At 31.2% G+C, this 21,527-nt stretch overlaps 1 pseudogene across 1 annotated transcript; it reads left to right on the top strand.

Annotated features, from left to right (window-relative positions):
* Window positions 1-520: 520 nt before the first annotated feature.
* LOC143248461 (uncharacterized) lies at window positions 521-20,034 on the top strand (annotated as a pseudogene). Its single transcript, XR_013026994.1, has 5 exons — window positions 521-707; window positions 10,011-10,207; window positions 12,792-12,918; window positions 13,704-13,862; window positions 14,524-20,034. The product of XR_013026994.1 is annotated as an uncharacterized LOC143248461 (transcript).
* The last annotated feature ends 1,493 nt before the right edge of the window (window positions 20,035-21,527 follow it).

Below are 21,527 nucleotides of genomic sequence, written 5' to 3'. Positions count from 1 at the left end.
TAGCCAATTTTTGCAGCTGTGTAATTAACTACAAACAAACAACTTGTGACAAAGGTTTTAGTCGTCATTAATTTTGCATAAATATTTGACCATAAAGCACATTAGAACAAAATATATTAAAATTTCAACATAAATTGCCAAAAAGAGATTGTTTATTGTTAAGCACAAACCAACACAATGAGCACTATGAGTTCTGTCCATCACTGGTATCGAAACCTGCTTTTGCGTTGCAAGCCCACAGAAGAGAAATGATAATTTTATGTTGTAAATTTTCGTGTTTGGTTTAAGCGTTCAATTCTATTTGTTATCTCCTGAGATCTGTATTTCTACAAATTACACAAGTATGCTTTTACAGGTATTTTTGGGCATGAAATAAATAAATGCCAATGAACCCAATTTAAAATTAAATGAGTTTAGTTTTAGCTGGAATGGATAACAAAGTTGTTTCCAAACTGTATTTCATCGTTAAAATAGTTCGTCATAATGGAGATCACCTGCTAAGTTACTTCCAAAGTGCAGAGGGCGCTAGTCATGATTCATGAAGTGATTTATTGATGACTGAGAAACTTTATAGTCATACTAGTAAACTTATTTGTAGGAGTGAAGGTGGTAGAAAAGTTACATGTAGTATGAAACCGTGAATTGTATTAAATCAAACACCTCACAGACGTCGTTGTAGTGGGTTTCGAGTTAATTTGTCGGAATTGGTAATTATAATATTGTTAAACACTTAATATACAGGGTATTGTACTTAACAGCGTAGTTTACATTTTAGTCGACTCCACACAGGTTTGAGTAAATTTCATTATTACTGATAGTAATATTTAAACTTCGGTATAGTCGTACTAACGTTACTAATAGGTTTGAGTAAGATGACGTAACGCATTAACAATTATTTAGTGATATAGTAAGAATGACATACACTACCGAGTTCTTACCTTTAATTTCAGAAGTTAAATGTTCCAAAGTGTTTCATGTGTTAGTAGTAGTAGTATTAAATTTTGAAATGTATGTTTGACCATTTAATGTCTAAAGTTTGTCATTATTAAATTAAAAAATTAACTCAAGATGATTTGTGGAGCTCAAAAGGATATAATGTATTACTGATATAGTAGGAGCTTCCATTGTTTATTATGAGTATGAAAACATCTGTAGTAATAGCAAGTATAAGCTTGTGTGAAGCGTGAAATAGGTCATAATTTAAATCTTTTTAATTTGTATAAAACTAGATTTTTTTAAAAAGAAAAATACTTAAAAGGTACAAAACTCAACTAAGTACCCATTAAGAGCTTTAAGAATTGTAGTATAATGAATAATAGATCAACTTGAAAATATTTATGGCAATTTTTTTTAAATAGATTTGCTAAGATATCTCGGTGAAAAAAATTGTTTCTTTGTAAATATTTTTAACATGTAATGAGTTCTATTGTATTTTAAGATATTGGACATTTTCTGATGGACTGATAGTGCAGTTTTGACAAAGATATATGCCATAGAATACTTAAGACTGACATTTTATTAAGTAATAGAATCATTAGTTAACAACAGATGGTGCATTACTTGTTCAAAAAAAAAAAATCCTTCATTGTCTATTGACAGATAAAATTTGCTTACTTATTACTGACTACATGATGCTGTGGGTAAATCAAACAAGACATATATTACTCCAGTAATTGTTTACCTTCATAACATATTATGAGACTAAATAAATATATTTGTAAGGTTGTAGTGAAAAGATCAGTTATGTGTTGTTTTTTTTAATTTAAGCTTAAAGTTTGTCAGCTTGATTGTAAACTGGTGAATGATCCAAGTGTAACTTGTGGATCAAAGAAATGTATGGTTACTGGATGCAATTGTTACCTCATTACTTCTTGTCTTTAGAAAACCAAAAAAATTAAGAATGACAAGGGATATGCTGTTCCATTATGGATATCACATCTACAACATTAAATATAAATGCATACATACTCAAAACTAGCTTTTATCATTAAGTGTTTTGACAAAGTGAATTCTAGTTTATGTAAAAGAAACTATCTGCTACTTGTAAGGACAATGCATTACAAAGGTCAACAACCCTCTTATTTAAAAAAAAGTTTTAAGAAACTGAATGTGATTCCTAATATATATACTGTTGTGCTGCTCAATCCTACTATTTTCTCTTAATGGTTGTAAATACCTCAATTATATCTCTTCTAACTTCTCAGTTATATCTTTTCTTACTTTATTGTTTTACTCAACAGAAGACAATTTCAGAAACCATCCCTCCATCCAAATGTCATCCTGTTAGTCTTCCTTTAAACCACATTCAACAATTCAGTGTCCTTCCTAAGGTGAGAGTCCAAGACTGAACAAAATAGACCAAATGAGGCCTAAACAATGACTAAAGAATCAAATTCTAACCTCTTTAGATTGGTATTCAGTATTTCTGTAGATACAAATCAAACTGCTACTTGATTTACCACTTTCATTTGCACTCTGTTTGGTTGCTTAAGAGACTAGTGAATTGGAACATCAAGTCATTTTGTTCCATATCTTTGTTCATATTATTCTCATAACAGTTAAATGTACAAATCAAGCTATCTAACCCACTCACATTTTGTATAATTAAAAACCATCTGCTATTTATTTGCCCATCTTGTCAAGTAATCTAAATCCTTTTTACAAGCAGTAATGACTTCCTCACAACTAGCAGCACCTAATACTTTATCAGTCTGATAATTTATTGACCACATCTTCATCTATGTCACTGATGAAAATAAAAGAACAAAGGTCCTAAGACTGAACACTGAGGTACCCACTTATGACATTAATCTAGTTTGACTGAACTCCATTTTTATCAACCCTCTGCTTTCATTAATTTTTTACTATCCAATGAGCCAAATTATCCACACCACACCTGTGGAGATAATTTGTTTTTAACAATCTGTTTATGTAGCACATTGTTAAATGATTTCTGAATTATTCACACCACACGTGTGGAGATAATTTGTTTTTAACAATCTGTTTATGTAACACATTGTTAAATGATTTCTGAAACTCTAGATACACCATACCCTTGTTGAGTCAACTAACCTGGTCTTCACCAATTTTATTCACTATACCCTTGTTGAGCCAATCAACCTGGTCTTTACCAATTTTATTCACTATACTCTTGTTGAGTCAACCTGGTCTTTACTAATTTTATTCACTATACCCTTTTTGAGCCAAACAACCTGGTCTTTACTAATTTTATTCACTATACCTTTGTTGAATCAACCTGGTCTTTACTAATATTATTCACTATACCCTTGTTGAGCCAACCAACCTGGTCTTTACAAATTTTATTCACAATACCCTTGTTGAGCCAACCAACCTGGTCTTTACAAATTTTATTCACTATACCCTTGTTGAGCCAACCAACCTGGTCTTTACAAATTTTATTCACTATACCTTTGTTGAGCCAACCTGGTCTTTACAAATTTTATTCACTATACCTTTGTTGAGCCAACCTGGTCTTTACTAATTTTATTCACTATACCTTTGTTGAGCCAACCAACCTGGTCTTTACAAATTTTATTCACTATACCCTTGTTGAGCCAGCCAACCTGGTCTTTACTAATTTTATTCACTATACCCTTGTTGAGCCAGCCAACCTGGTCTTTACTAATTTTATTCACTATACCCTTGTTGAGCCAGCCAACCTGGTCTTTACTAATTTTATTCACTATACCCTTGTTGAGCCAGCCAACCTAGACTTTACTAATTTTATTCACTATACCCTTGTTGAGCCACACAACCTAGACTTTACTAATTTTATTCACTATACCCTTGTTGAGCCAACCAACCTGGTCTTTGCTAAGTTTATTTACTATATTCTTGTTGAATCAACCTGGTCTTTACTAATTTTATTCACTATACCCTTGTTGAGCCAACCAACCTGGTCTTTACTAATTTTATTCACTATACCCATGTTGAGCCAAACACCCTGGTCTTTACTTATTTTATTCACTATACCCTTGTTGAGCCAAACACCCTGGTCTTTACTTATTTTATTCACTATACCCTTGTTGAGCCAAACACCCTGGTCTTTACTAATTTTATTCACTATACCCTTGTTGAGTCAACCTGGTCTTTACTAATTTTATTCACTATACCCTTGTTGAGCCAACCAACCTGGTCTTTACTAATTTTTTTCACTATACCTTTGTTGGGTCAACCTGGTCTTTACTAATTTTATTCACTATACCCTTGTTGAGCCAAACAACCTGGTCTTTACTAATTTTATTCACTATACCCTTGTTGAGCCAAACAACCTGGTCTTTACCAATTTTATTCACTATACCCTTGTTGAGCCAACCAACCTGGTCTTTACTAATTTTATTCACTATACCCTTGTTGAATCAACCTGGTCTTTACAAATTTTATTCACTATACCTTTGTTGAGCCAACCTGGTCTTTACTAATTTTATTCACTATACCCTTGTTGAGCCAAACAACCTGGTCTCTACTAATTTTATTCACTATACCCATGTTGAGCCAAACACCCTGGTCTTTACTAATTTTATTCACTATACCCTTGTTGAGTCAACCTGGTCTTTACTAATTTTATTCACTATACCCTTGTTGAGTCAACCTGGTCTCTACTACTTTTATTCACTATACCCTTGTTGAATCAACCTGGTCTTTACTAATTTTATTCACTATACCCTTGTTGAGCCAACCAACCTGGTCTTTACAAATTTTATTCACTATACCCTTGTTGAGCCAACCTGGTCTTTACTAATTTTATTCACTATACCCTTGTTGAGCCAAACAACCTGGTCTCTACTAATTTTATTCACTATACCCATGTTGAGCCAACCAACCTGGTCTTTACAAATTTTATTCACTATACCTTTGTTGAGCCAACCTGGTCTTTACTAATTTTATTCACTATACCCTTGTTGAGCCAAACAACCTGGTCTCTACTAATTTTATTCACTATACCTTTGTTGAGCCAATCTGGTCTTTACTAATTTTATTCACTATACCCTTGTTGAGCCAAACAACCTGGTCTCTACTAATTTTATTCACTATACCCATGTTGAGCCAAACACCCTGGTCTTTACTAATTTTATTCACTATACCCTTGTTGAGCCAACCAACCTGGTCTTTACTAATTTTATTCACTATACCCTTGTTGAGCCAGCCAACCTGGTCTTTACTAATTTTATTCACTATACCCTTGTTGAGCCAGCCAACCTGGTCTTTACTAATTTTATTCACTATACCCTTGTTGAGCCAGCCAACCTGGTCTTTACTAATTTTATTCACTATACCCTTGTTGAGCCAAACAAACTGGTCTTTACTAATTTTATTCACTATACCCTTGTTGAGCCAAACAAACTGGTCTTTACTAATTTTATTCACTATACCCATGTTGAGCCAAACACCCTGGTCTTTACTAATTTTATTCACTATACCCATGTTGAGCCAAACACCCTGGTCTTTACTAATTTTATTCACTATACCCATGTTGAGCCAAACACCCTGGTCTTTACTAATTTTATTCACTATACCCTTGTTGAGTCAACCTGGTCTTTACTAATTTTATTCACTATACTCTTGTTGAGCCAACCAACCTGGTCTCTACTAATTTTATTCACTATACCCTTGTTGAGCCAACCAACCTGGTCTCTACTAATTTTATTCACTATACCCTTGTTGAGCCAACCAACCTGGTCTTTACTAATTTTATTCACTATACCCTTGTTGAGCCAAACAACCTGGACTTTACTAATTTTATTTACTATATCCTTGTTGAGCCAACCTGGTCTTTACTTCCAAACAACTTTTTCTGTATAAGGAGCATGGCTACCTAGGATATTTATAAATTTGTTTTTAAATATTTTCCACATTAAACCATATTTCCAATAAAGTATCTTATCTAATTTATAACAAATAATTCCTGTTGCATCATTTGAATGTTTTTTAACTTGTAAACAAAAACTTGTTCCTATTTTCTCTCCATATGCAATAAAACAAACTTAATTGAGTAATAATCATTTGTACGTATGTTTTCTTCAGTCTCAATCTTTCATTTTTGTATTAGAAGTTACACAAAATCTAAAACAGCACAGCTCATAGTAAGTTTTCTGACAAATTAGTATGAAAAAAATAATTTTTAAAAACCAGGTTTTCATCATGGTTTGACTCTTAACATTTCAGTCTTACATGTCTGAAGTGGAATACAGACAGTGTCTCACCAAGTTTTGGAAAAAAATCACAATGTTTCACCCAAATCATTTTTATGCATTATACCTTTTCTATTTTGTAACTTTTTATTGGAAACATTTTAATGTTTTTGTTTCAAAATGAGCATCTAATTAGGTCAGTAATTATAGCTTTTTGTATTTTTCAAAATGAGAAGTTGTCACATTGTTGTGAAGATAGTCATTTTGTTGCATAAAATTGGTATCTCATTGGAAAGAAATTGTTCTGTTTTGAATAAAACAGTTTTAATAAAACATTTGTCAAATATTTTTCAGTCAAATTTTAAAATGGAAATTTTAAAAAAATGATTGGAAAAAACAAAATACTTATAAAGAAAAAAATTGTTTTAACACAAAAATTGATGTAAAGAACACTTGGAACAAAGAATTGAAACGTCATTCAAAAACTTGACTATTTATAAAGATTAGAGAAAGTTTGGTGCTTGACTTTATTACTACATTTGGTTCTTGTAGTTACAATTTATCACAAAATAAGCAACTTGTACATTATCGAAGTAATACCATATTTTTACAAAAAAGTACCAAATTTTTTCCAAACACTGTATTTATGAATAGGAATGCAACATCAAAAGTTTGTTTATTTCTGTAATTTTTTTTGCTTTGGTGTGATGTCACGGATCTGCCTGAAATTACAATATCCTCAAATTATAACTTATTAACAACTGGAATCATGATCTAATTATACTGTTTATCTGTTTAATCTCGTAGGCTGTAATAGATTCCAACGAAAAGCCTATTATATACACTGACATAAACTATAGATTTAAACTTACAAGTTAGTAATTGATTTCAAAATCCATTTTTATTAATATGTAAGTGCATGCACTCCTTCTGCACATGTTTCTGATATTCAAAAAACCTGAAAATATTTAAAGAACAGTTTGTGCCAGATCTTTATGGTTGTAAAAATAGCTCTATCATGTTTGAGATACAGAACATCAGTGCAAGTTTTAAAGTTATATTTTCAAATAAAATATCTCAGGCCTAGCTGCAAAAATAATCCATTAATTGAAATTTGAGTTTTTGCTAATTATTTTCTATTAATTCAATTATCCAAGTAATTAAAATATTGCCTGTATGTTTATTGTTCAGCTCAAAGCTATACAATGTGGTATGCGTGCGTTTGTTCACCATGGGTATCAATATGCCACTGGTAACAGTTTTCACGTTTTTCTCGGATATCATGCGAGAGTATGTAATCAAACAACCAATTGATTAGGGAAAAAAAATATTAATTGACCATCTCTTGTTCATTACTGTTGATGTTAATTATTTATATAAAGAATTTAAATTATTTTATAATCATTGTACTTCCAAAGTAAGACAAAAAGTATTATTACAAATTTATTAACAACACTACTATTATTTAGATTTTGTGAATTAATAAACAAATGCTTGGCCAGGAATTTTTGTAAGTAAATATCTTAACTGTATATGTTTGAAAGTAAATGTACTTTTGTGAATATCAAATCAGATGGTATATTAATTAATTAGGGGACAAAATACAATATTCTTATTGTTAATTATTTTTATGTATTGTTAATAATATTAAATTGTTGGAAGAATATCAAATCTAGTAAACTTATCACTTCAATTATTATATAAATATATCATGTACTACTCAGCCTAACTGTTCATGCAAGTCCCACATGAATACAGAGTGTGGATGATACTTGTACTTCCTTGTTGAATCATAAATTTACATATCACATGATTAACAAATTAACATTTGTTTTAAATAAGTGTACGTGAAGTTAGTTGCTATGCTTCATCTAAATATTTATATATGGAGGGAGATTATGTATCATATGATTAACAAATTAACATTTGTTTTAAATAAGCATACGTGAAGTTAGTAGCCATGCTTCATCTAAATATTTATATATGGAGGGAGATAGACTAGCATTTTTCAGGCAAATAAAAAAAAAAAAATATAAGCTGGAAGAAAAAGTTACTTGTTAAAACTGTAATAAAAAATAGAAATTATCTCACAACATCTGTATTTCTAAAGTGACTGTTTAAATTAGATTAAAAATAAATTACTGGGACCAGTTGGTGTTTTATCCAAGGCTTGAAATGTTAGGCATTGGATAAGCAGGCCCCTCTCTCTTTTTTGTAAGTTAATGCTGTTTGACTGGACAGGGGGTACAACTCTCTGATTTTTAAAAGTTGTGATAAAGAATTGTTCTGGAAATTATAGGCCAGCTAGTATTACTTCTGTAGTGGAAGAGTTCTAAGAGAGTATAATAAAAGAAGCTTGTAATTATAGTTAATTAAATCTAATGTATAATAAAAGCCAGAATGGATTCACTGAAAGGAAATCTTGCCTTATTAATCTGTTGGGTTTTTTTTAATGAACTGAATTTATTCGGATGACAAAATGTTAGAATTGGAATACTTAGATTTTCAAAAGGCTGGTGATAAAGTGCCTGAAAATTAGTTTAAGATTTTTGGGTGTGACAAACACCCAAATTTAGGGAACAAAATGATTGGAGGCACCAGACTATGTAATGATAATCCAATAATAATAATACAATCTGAAAAAACTTCTGATTAAAGAAATATAAGTGTGAAATATCATAAACATAGAAAGAAATAACTGCTTCATCTGTAGAATTTGTAAATATGGGTTTGCCTTTCATTCATGCTTGAATGAAGCAAATCATATTAATTGGAAGCAAAAAAAATGGTGCTGAAAGTGGGGAAGAAAGGTAATGCGATGGACAAATGTCTTGAGAGGTCAAACTTGAAGTAGATTAGAAGAAAGCAATGTGTATTCTGTAGAAGATAGAAACCTTTAAAACCATTACTACTATATACAGCTGTATTTTGGATTTCAAATCTGAAGAGAAATTCTAAATAGTTAAGTAGTTTATTTCTACCAATCAGCACCTTCTGGGACATTACAGAATTAGGGACAACATCTAGAGTGGTCAGTTTTTTGTGAGTGGTGGTCTTAAAGTCAATCATGCCAGTGAGTGTTGGGGGAAGATTAATCATTGGATGGATGAGAATCAACTTATTAATGGAGCCCAGTCAAACTAGACCCTTGTTATTAATGCTTTATCTCAGGGTTAGTGTTTGGGCCTTTGCTTTTTCCTTTATTAATATCGTTCATGGGAATATAATTAGTAATATTTACTGATTGTGATGTTTCAGAAACACTTAGATAAATTGGTAAGTTGCAGAAATATTTGGCAAATGACCTTTTTTTATGTTCTTGCATTTGAGTTACTATAATTTTGATTACATATTTGATACACATGGGAACCCATTAAGTACCATGTCTGAAGAATAGGGTATTGAAATATGTATTAGATAAGCCATTCAAGCTACCGAGTCAGTGCTTTGTTGGTAGCAGTAAAATTAAAAAATTAAAATCTTCTTAAATATATTTTTTTAAATCACAAAATGTAATTCTTTTTACATAAATCACAAGTTATGCTTCTCTTGGAATACAATGTAGCATTTTTCTCCTTATCTGAGAAAGGGTATTGACTTATTGGGAAAGTTTCAACAGAGGGTTGTTGCTGTGATTTCAAGAATACTAAGGTTATCTTATGGAAGTAGTTTAAGATCTCGTAGTTTATTTTCTCTTTAGAAAAGAAAGTTAGAGGTTGATCATATTTTACAATTGTCTCTGGAGAGTTGATAGGATAAAGGCCTTTGATTTTTTTGTGCATAAAACAGATATTTTGTTTTATGAAAACCACTATTAACAAAACATCTTTGTTGTAAAGCATAATTTCTCATTTTTAGATTGTAGATCAGTAAAGATGACAAGCAGAGATCCTTTACTGAAGACTGAAGAGGAAGAGAAGTTGCTCTTTGAACAGAATGGACATCTTCCTGAAAGACATCCCACAAAACCTGATGTTGTTTTAGTAGGACACTCTCGTGGAACTAAACTGCAGGTGGCAAGAACAGTCAACCTATGTTTGTCCTTCTTTGGACTGGTAAGATTTATATATACTTAATTTGCAGAGCAAGAAACCCACTTTACAAGTACTTGTGTATTTGTTGCAACAGGTATGCCTGAGTGCATATTAAGTTATTGCTTTTAATGAGATATTTTAGAAAGACAAGGCTACAGCATCATAGGGTGTAGTACATTAATACCATAATTGTAGACTTATTTTCTTCCGAACAGTAAAATTGTATTTACTCTATGTTGAGGGCCGTTCAATGAACCATCTGCAATAAATATTGTTATAAGCACTCTACATGTAACCAGTCAGCTTGAAATTATAATTGAAGGAAGGAGTTTTAACCATAATCCAGTCACAAAAACTGTAGAATTAAACCAATTATCGACTAAAGTATGATTTTTTGCCTGTTAGGTTGTCTTGATCTTTCTTTTGTGATGATGCAGATTAAAGTAAGAAATCTGATTTATGTATAAAAAAAATTTATTGTTGATATAGTTTTAAAACTTCTTGTAATTCTAGGAGTATCAGTACCTTTGAAAAACATTTTCTAAACTATTTGTCATCTAATTGTGTTGTTTAGAGGATCCATAATAATGTATAAGGCAAAATAATTTAAACAAAAACAATAATTACAACCAATCCCACTAATACTGGTGGTGTTTTTTAACATATTTTATGTATAAAATGATTGACTTCATCTAGTTCTTGATCAGTGCTGTAGAATAAGGAAGGGAGAATAATTTATCTTATCTGTTGGGTTCAAAAATAACTAAACCAGACTGTGTGGACTTTCAATGTAAAAATAAATTATTAAAGATCTACATTCAACTGTGATAACGTATGACATAAAAATTTTTTGGAAACACGTTTGACTTGTTTTAAATGCATTTAAAACAAGTGGATTGTATGTTGTCTGTTTATTGTTGAAATATATCACCAACAATGATATATTGTTGATATATATCCTACTGTAAAGAATTGCAGCTCCCTATAAAACCTTACATTGGTGAGCCAGCCAGGATTACACAGTAAATGGTGGTAAAAGAATAGATGTAGAACTGTATTTGTACGATTCTTGTAGTGGCAAAAATAATGCAGAAATTACAATCATGGTGTACAACAGTGTCAAGTGATTTTTATAAATGGATAGTTAGGAGAGTGACTTGAGCTAAAAGTTAGCAGTCTGCTGGAGTTTGTTGAACAACAGCAAGAACTGTAGAGATGAGAAGAGACACCAAAGAGAAGAAAAAGACTAAGATAAGGAAGAATCTGGAGATAGAGGGAGATTAGTGACAGGAAATAAAATAACAGCTCAAATTGAGATCATTAAACTCACTGATCAGGAAGGATGATGTCAGGCTGGAGTTGTTAACATTAGTATTGACCGTTTTACAAAACAAATAATAACCATTCATTAATATTGAATTAAAAAACAGTGTAACAAGTGATAGCCATTCATTAATATTGATTTTAAAAAAATAATTTTTGAAAATATGCTTTGATGTAGGTATGGCAACATGAAAAAGTACCAAAACAAGACAGGAATGGATACCAAAAACCATACAAAAATCACTACATAAATAACCACTGAGTTAATCGACAAACTCATGGTTATTAGGCATTGTAAGACTCGGAACAGCTGGTATGGGTATTAACACTTACTGTAAGACTATAACATAACTTAGCTTAAGTACTTTTATTCAAACCTGATTTTATTCGACTGACTGGAAGTTAATATTTAGTTGTAGATAAAAGTTTTTTTGAAAAATGTGGCTACTTGTGTATTAATTCATACCTTAAAATGTGGCTACTTGTGTATTAATTCATACCTTACTTCCATACTTTTTGGTATTTCCATCCCTACATCGTCCTTATATTTTCAAAATTGTTTTTTGTATTATTTGTACAAGTTGTTCATTGTACTTTCAAAGCCATGTTGGTCCTTGAACTGCTTGTCATTCTTAAATGCATTATTTAGTAGTGTATATGTTTTGTTCTTGTATTAATTCACATGGGCTTTTGGATTCCACATACTGTAGACTGGTTTGTTTTGCTGAATATTTGTAACTTTAGCACAGTGTTGATAATATCTTGATTTAATCCAGAACTGGTAAAATGGAATGTGTGTTTGGAATAGCTCATATTTTAATGAAAGCCTTTTTCTTTCTTTGCTCAACTTTCATATTACTAGCTGTTAACCTACTGTTCACTACTTGTGAGATCCACATGTCAAATGATGTTGAGTTATTGTAAGTTTCTGCCTGTTACAACACTGAGTGTTAAGAACTGACTAAACACTGAGTGAAGTAACTTATTTTATATTTAAATACTCAGTAAGTAACATAATTTAAAAATAGAAATATTAATAGTGTTTGTGTTAACATGGTTATGTGTGAATCCTGTATAACTAACAGTTTAGAAAAGTGTGTTCAGGTTAAAAGTTATTATATTTTAACATTTGTATACACACTGTTTACCACAATAAGGTATAGTAATGGGAGTTTTACACCATTTCTGCATGAAGCCACGTGTCTGGTTCTACTCTTTATGCTAACAGTATGTGTGTAAGAAATCTGTTAAATAAAATTTTATATTCCCGAGTTATTTCTAGGGATTGTGTTTTGCCATCCCTACTGCCACTTTAGAAGATTTGAGGAGATCCGTCCAGTCTGACAAAGATAGCATAGAATACATTTACACAGCGAGATATGGAGGTTACTTGTTTGGTTCAATTGCAGGTAAACATCCTTTTTTGTATGTATGTAAACAAGAGAGTAATAAATATACACAACACTTCAAAATAATCTTTATAGACTAGATGCAGTTGTTCTGAATTAAATTCAAGTTTATATTTTACTTCATCTGGCCAATTCATAGAGAAGATGCTGTTTATAGAATGAGTTTATTGAGTTTGTTTTAAAGGTCAAAGGTAAAACATGTTGTGCTTAGGGATAGCTAACTGCTTGTTTTCTAGCAAAGCTGAATTAGGTTATCTGCTGTGTCCACTGTGGAGAATCAAACCCTGAATTTTAGGTTTATGTAGACTTCCACTTGAACAGTTAGTTATTTAATGGAAAAAACTGTGGCTAAGTGTATGTGATTTGATTGAGTTAATGAAGAGATTATTTACTCTTGCAAAAATAACAGCAAACATGGTTTGTCAAACTGTTTGGCAAACATTTTTTGTATTGAATTCTACAACAGCTGTCTTGTTTTATCACAAGCTGTCTCCAACATGAGATACATGACACAGTTTGACCCCTGAGTAATTGTGCCCAAACATTAAATTGGAAAACTGGCTTTTGTTTAACTATAAAAGTAGTTCTCATAACAGAGAACAAGAAGATGGATTTGGATTAGTTAAAGGTGAGTAAATGTAGAAAACAACAAATGTTTTTGATAGTTTCATGTTTAACTCAAAGGGAAACAAAACCAACATGAAATGAGGCTAGATACTTTAAATCTACATTTCCTTAGAAAATTAGGAGGAAAAAAAATCTTTGACAGTTTGTTTGTTTCCTAGGAGGAATCTTGTTTGACAGATACAACAGACAGTTTCTACTCTTCCTTTGTTTGCTTGCTACTGCTATTGGTATTGCTGTAATGCCTTTCTGTGTCAAACTAGCAGTGCTAATGACATGCACAGCAATTACTGGAATCACCATGGGATTTCTGGATACTGGTGAGTTTTATTTTATTAAATTATTGGATTTATGTGCATCTTTCTTACATATAATTAATTAGTGCCATTAAATAGACTTACACTTCTGATATTTAAGGATAAAGGTATTGACCATAGACTGACACATCTTGCAAAATAACTAACAACGTAACAAACTTGTTTTCAGGTATAATAGTTTTGAATTGTGAAAACTGTATTGTACTAAGGTTTATTAAAGATAAATTGTTTGTATTGTTTTAATTTCTAGGATTTTGTTTTTACAAGTTTCAATGGAATTTATCATAGTGTAACATAGTTATGAGGACTTTATTTTTAAATACGTACATGTAACCTTTCTCTCACTATAACAAATTACTTGTAGTTTCAGTAAATAAGTGAAAACTTGTAAATATCAGTGATTATACGAGATGAGAAACTTAAACTTCAGAAAAAATGTACCATAGAACATAAACAAATTCCTAAAAAGTATCCTTAAAACCCAGCTGTGTTAAGAAAATTAACTAAAAATAGTGAAAAGTGAAACAAAAATACCTTCTTGTGTTTCAGTGAATTTTGACTTCTAGGGAGTAAATTAAATGTGTCGAAGTTAGATAAAATCTTGCATATTTGATCTTTAGTTTACTGATGTGTTTGATTTATCTGTGATGCTCTTTCTTCATAGGTGGAAATGTGTGGTGTCTTGACTTATGGGGTAAGAAAAGTGCTCCTATCATGCAAGCCCTTCATTTCTGTTTTGGTCTCGGAGCATTTATAGCGCCTCTAGTTGCAGAACCTTTCCTGTCTCCTCATGTTATTCAGTCAGCAGTATCACTACCAGAAAATGGTTCTAACATCACTGATAGCAGACTAAACATGGCTTCATTAAATTTTGCTCATGGTCCAGTATCGGGAAGGAATAATGTACGTCATTTATTAGGTTTATCTCTCAGTAGAGAAATAAACTCTCACGTCTCTGTTTCTCGAATACAGCCAGTTCAAAATTATATGGACTTGAGTTCATTTCATAATGTAGTAAGAATAAAAAATCTCGTATCTCCATATAATCAGAATGTGAGTAATTCATCTGTTACTCAAAAAAAACCTGAAATGTACTTGCTGCAAAAGAGAGATACTGATGTAAATGCAACCTCAAAGGAACTTAATAGTACAACAGCAGTTAATGGTTTGAATGAATCTATGACTTCTCAAAGAAGCGTGAACAGTTCAACCTTAACGATTATGAAGATGGAATAATCAGTAATGTTTCTGAGATAAAAGGTAATGAAATATCAAACAATAATTCCAAAGAAAACATTGTAAACAATGAAACAATAACTATGAGCTCTGGTGAAGAAGAAACTACTGCTTCTTCATCACAGAGTTTACCTAATTCACACAAACCAAAACCAAAACCATCTGTAACTGGTGCTAAGGTTCCTGTTGATAAAAGTCCATGGAATAGAAAACCTTTGAAATCACCTTATATTCCTGAGAAGTTCATGAGTAATGAAAAAAATACTGAAGATATTTTGGATAGTGGAGCAAATAATGCTACAAAATTCAGTGAAGCAACCCATGCAACTGATGTAATTATGCCTAATGACACTGAAGATAAAATAATGCAGCCACATGACAAAGAAAGTGGTAGTGACAATGATAGAACAAAAACCTTAGATTCAAGTACAGAGTTGCTTTATCAAGAGTTGACCATGACTGTTCCCATGACTAAGGCATCTTATTTACAACCTATATCAGAGAATGATACTCACTTGTCTGATCTAGTTAAAACGATATCAGAAGAACCTGAAGGAGCTTCTTTGTCAAATTCTAGTGTTGAACATTATTTAAACAAACTACAAAATGCATCAAGAACTAATCCAGCTGTTGAACATGAACAAATTTCAGCCATAACTACAAAGCCTCCAAAGAATGACTTCAATTCCAGTAAGTATAAACTTACCAATGTATCTTCAGAAGAAGTGAGGGGTAAGGATACATCTTTGATTGGAGATGTGCTTGATGTAGGTTCATCTTCAAAGCAGCTTCAAACTATGAACAAAAGTAGTAATAAGGAGAACATCTTACATCAAGCTCCAAAAAATGTTTTGGTAGAATCATTAGAGACATCCAGTATTTCTGATATGCTGGCCTTAGAAGTTGAGCGTACGTCAGCTGTTTCAGAAACATTTAGACAAACAACAAAAGAAAAAGTTATTGCTGGATTATCACCAGTAGAAGATGAAATTACATCAGAATCAAGTAGTTCAGAAGGTCAAAAAACAAATATGAAAAACACATCCAATTTGGTTGTTGTTTATAATACCAGCAATGCCAAAGACGAACACAAAGGAGACATGATTAGTTACTTATTCAAATTAATGCATAAAAATCGGTTGGGAAAGTTTGAATTTGCTTATGTGATCTTAAGCATCTATGTACTGATTGTGGCAGTTGTTTTTCTCGTCTTTTTGTGTCTGAACCCCCGAGAACCTCGCTCCAGACAAGAAGAAGAGTTAGATAGATCTCATCATGTGAGTAGAGTGTTTGTTATTTCAGTTGTTGGTCTTCTGTCTGTCTTCTTGTGCTTGTATGTTGGTATTCAGGTGGCAGTAGGACAGCTACTTCAGAGATTTGCCATTAAGGAAGAACTGCAGCTTTCTAAGTACCGTGGATCTTTCTTAACTTACCTGTACTGGGGAAGCTTTGCTCTTGCAAGAGGTGTCTCAGTTGGTGTTGCTGCAAGAGTAAAAACTTTGCACATGCTGTTTGGAGACTTAATTGTTTGTTTAATAGCCTCTGTTCTTTTAGTTGCTGGAGCAAATAAGTTGGAAGCATTATTGTGGGTTGGAATAGTTGTTCTTGGGCTTGGTATGGCTTCCATTCTACCAGCTGCTATTTCTTGGGTCGAACGATATATCCACGTAACTAACAAGACTGCAGCAACATTTATTCTTGGAGCAGCTTTAGGAGAGATGGTAATTCCCTTAATGATTAACAAGTTTATCTCGGAAGAGCCGATGGTACTCATGTATGTAAATGTGGCCGTCAATGCTCTTTGTTTTCTCACTTTCCTCATTTTGTGGCTCTTAGCATCACGTACAGGAGAGAAGTACAGATCTATTCCTTCAAAAACTGGGTATCTCTTAGCCAGTGCAGAGGAAACAGATGATACAATGGAAATGTCACCCACAAATTCTCACTGGCAAAACAGCTATAACTCTCATATTCTTTTCAAAAGAAACAAAGGTTTTATGACATTGCCAAAATATGAATCTTTTTAAAACATGCATGTTAACACTAGAACAAACTTTTTCTGCTTGTTTAATAGCCAAATAATTTATGTAACAGAATAATGTCTTCTGTTGTTGTTACTCTATGTATGTTTTTTAATTTTGTTTTGCTTTGTTTTTATAGCAACTGTCTTACATTTTAGAAGTTGACTAAAACAGCCAGGGAACCTTATAACCATTATGTGCTGTAATTTTCTAAATCATTGACAGGCTTTAAATAAATGAATTATTATGAGTTGCTAATTATGTAAATACAATAATTTGACTACATTTATTGTTAAATTTTCTGTTTAATTTGCAAAGCAAATATTAATGTGTGATTAAAATTGTTTTGTATTAAATGATACTTTACTACAAAACATGAAAAATTACATGTGAATAAACTGTTTGAAGTAAGGTAAAGAATCTTTTTTCCAATTCATGTTGTAGAGAAATTCAGGTGTTAATTGGTAGCTTCTAGTCTTGTGAAAGTGTTTATTAGTAATGCATGAAAAGGATAGATTTTTCACATTTATTGCTTGAAGGTGGTCCAACACGGATTTTCACATTTATTGCTTGAAGGTGGTTCAACACATTTATTAATGTTTTTTCATTAGATATAACTAATATTTAGGTGTTTCAGAAAACATGCAGCATAATGTTCAAACAATCATGTTTCGGTGTTTTGTCCAAACAGTTGTTCGAATTCTTGGCTTCAAGTGTTACATTACAATATTATTTTATTTATAAATTATCCTGAAAATGTTTCTTTTAAATATATAATCATATGTTCACAGTTTTTATTATGTATTCATTCAGTGATCAATGAACTAAGTTATTTTTAAACTAGTACCTGTACAACTGTGATTTCATTAATATAGAATGTGTTACATTCTTCATCCATGGGAGTTTTAGCATTCAATATCTTTGTATTGTATAAAATTTATATAAGACACAATAGCTGTAAAATGTACCACTAGAATTAAAAATTACAAATGTTTAAATGTTCTTTCTTGGTTATAATCAAAGTAAGTATTGTGATGTATTTTCATTGGACTGTATGTTTTAGCTGGCATTGATATTTAAAAATGTGAAACATTAGTTATTTATTACATGTTTAAAAAGCTGCAATCACATTGTTCTATTTCAAGCCAAGAATTGTGGTATATAAATATACCAAGTTGTCTGGTTGTAAAAACAGTAAATTCTTGTAATAACAATGTCCACAAGTTTACACCTCTGTTGTCAGTTTATCTTCCAGATATTAGTAACAGCTAAAAAAACAAAACGTACTAAAGATATGTATGATGTATTTGAGTAAAATTACTTTTCTAAACTTGTTCCCAAACCTTTAAGTATTTTTGAATGTATTTAAGTATCTCTAGGTATTTATCAAAATACTCTGTAGTTGCCTCATGCATGTTTAGAAAATCAATGGATACAGTGTTGTGTAACTTAGTGTAGACCAGTTTGATCTTGTGTAAGACAGTGTACACAGTTGTGTGATGTCTTATGATAACATCAAGGTCACAATAAATTGTATCAATGAATGTAAAATTCATTATTCAAAATTGTTCTCAAGTAATTTTGTACAAATGAGCAAGAGTATACATGGTTCACAGCATAATGAACTTGGTCTGCATGCTGTATTTCATAACATTTCTTGGATGCAGTTGCCTGAACAGCAAAGGTAATTTTGAAACACCCAATACTTTAAATAGAGCTTAGAATATATTTATTCAGTGACTTCAGTTATAAATTTAAGACTTAACTACAAGTTAATCCACTGTGTGATGAAAACACAATTTATTTTTAAATCTATAAAAGAATGACTTGTAGACTATTGAATATTTATTGGTAAATGTATCCAAATACATTAAAGTAATCTTGACAAAACAATCGGTAACTTTTCCTTAAATTTTAAAATGAATTTTCTACTATCGTGTTCAAGTTTTAGACATTTTAAGATCATTGTTCATTAAAGCAGGTAATCACAGGGGAGAAAATCAAGCATCATAATAAATTTATTGTGAAAATAAAATAACTTTTTGTAACTGCTGGCTTACAAAACAATATTCTGTAATAATGTGAAAATGTTTAGATGTTAAAATTTATATAGAAAATATTTTCAAGTTTCAGTTAAAATTGAAATTTAAAATGACCTATCAAATAATTTCAAACTTGTTTGTTGTTTGATATTTCTACATTTTGAAGAACGCCTTGATTTTGTTAAGGTGTACAACAGCATCTGCAGGATAAATGTTTAAATGGAATAATATTTATGAAACAACTAGAAATAAGACATTGTGAAACATCCAGTACAAGTTGTTCTTAAAGTATATGATGTTGGAACTTGTATGATCAGCATGAATTAATTTTTTTTTTAAATTTGGATATACACTTGTAAAAGTTTTACTAGACAAGAGATAAAGATTTATAGTAATACAAATTGTTATGATTTACACATGAACAGTGACATAAATGAAGTATTTATTAATCTGACAGTTGTGATTGTTTCAAAATATAAGTTCTGGATGTTCATATGTGTACACATGACTGCTACACATGCTGAAAAGAAAATCCTGCTTGAAATACTTCTTTCTTGAAAACCTTCAACCAGTTAGTGACATATCTACTCTGTGGTACAGGAAAGTGTGGTATAGAATTAGTAAAATTGTTCATAAGAATAATAGAAGTGTTCTAAACACAAGTAATTCCCAAAAATTACGTATTGATGAATTTCTTCATTTAAAAAACAATATTATACAATTATGATTATTTCTGTGGCCAATTTTTCAAGTAATATTTAACTATTTTTGTAACATTTGTATAATGTTATCTTTCTCAGGTAGTTTTGTTTCTGTAGATGCTGTGCAGTGTATTTATGAAATGCAGTTATCTCAGCAATAAATAACTTATTCTGCACTCCATGAGCAATATGTATACACACAGTATGCCCACAATCAAAAAACTTTCATATTGTTTACTCATAACAAACTTTAGTATTGATGTGAGAGAAATTAGGGGCAGTCTTCTGATTTGTCTGCAGAAAGATGACTCATTTTCAAATTTTATAAACAGATTTTTGGCTTAGACTTTTTCATGAATTTGTAAATTAGATAAAATTTTGCTACAATTGCTAAAATGTTTCTTTAAAGAATTGGGCAGCTCAGTAATGGAAGAAAATGAAAAGTGAATATAACACAGCAGTGTATGCATATCTTGTGGATGTATTATACATTGTATTCCAGTCATAAGAATCAATATTTCATTTGTTTGTTTATTTAAGTATTATATATTAATGTATAACAGTTTTCATTTAACAATTAAAGTACACAGTATCATGGTATCACCATCTCATTAGTTTATGTTATTGCATTTGTAAGTTTCCAATAAAGTCTGTTGAAGAAATTGTTTTGACTTTGTATCTTTTGAAGGTAGTGAAGAAGAGGACATATCTGTAAGTAAATGATTGTCATTATGTGGAAGGTTTTACAACAGTTTGTAAGCATACATTTAAGTACAATAATTCCTAATCCAAGTGTTGGATATGCAGGACAGTTTAGTTGAAGAATCATTACATAGTTTATGTAGTTCTTTAATATTTAATTATTGAGGTTTCATAAAAATAATGTTAGAAGTTAGTTTTATCTAAACAAAAGAAACTTTGAATGTTAAAAGTGATTTCATATACAGTCACATAACGAGTCATGCACATAACTATACTGAGTCATGCACTGTGTGTGATGAGAAACCTACTTGAAGTAAAAATGTTTTCTTAAGATGACTGAAGTGGGTATTTAAAACTTTAAAATAAAGAATAACAGTTTGACCTTTTTAGGTCATTTTCAGGTTAACATAAATTATATCAGAAGGTTGAAATGTTTTATTTTAAAGTTTTAATACCCATGCCAGCCATCTAGAGAATACAAACTATGCTTTTGTAATCCAGTTGACATCATTGTATTTGAAGCTTCTAAATCTTTAATATTGTTCCTCTAGGTCAAGATATTCATAGAATTCCCTCATGTTGTAAGTATGTAACGATACAGAGATTAAGTAAGTTAATGAAAATGAAGTTAAGAGTGCAAGATTGTCAGTTTATCTATAATGGGTGGTTTCTAAAGTAAAAGTTTCACTTTGTATTGTAACAACAGAGATATAAAGTAATAATTAATCTTGTTAGTTAGGTTCTGAAGTAACTCAACCACCCTGTGTGAACTTCTGAAGGTTCAATGTATTGTAACAACAGAGATATAGAGTAATAATTAATCTTGTTAGTTAGGTTCTGAAGTAACTCAACCACCCTGTGTGAACTTCTGAAGTTCAATGTATTGTAACAACAGAGATATAGAGTAATAATTAATCTTGTTAGTTTGGTTCTGAAGTAACCACCCTGTGTGAACTTCTGAAGGTT

This window comes from Tachypleus tridentatus, chromosome 4, assembly GCF_004210375.1.
Source record: "Tachypleus tridentatus isolate NWPU-2018 chromosome 4, ASM421037v1, whole genome shotgun sequence".
Lineage (NCBI taxonomy): Eukaryota > Metazoa > Arthropoda > Merostomata > Xiphosura > Limulidae > Tachypleus > Tachypleus tridentatus.
The sequence above is the reverse complement of the archived record's forward strand: the minus strand, read 5'-3'. Positions and strand labels throughout refer to the sequence as shown.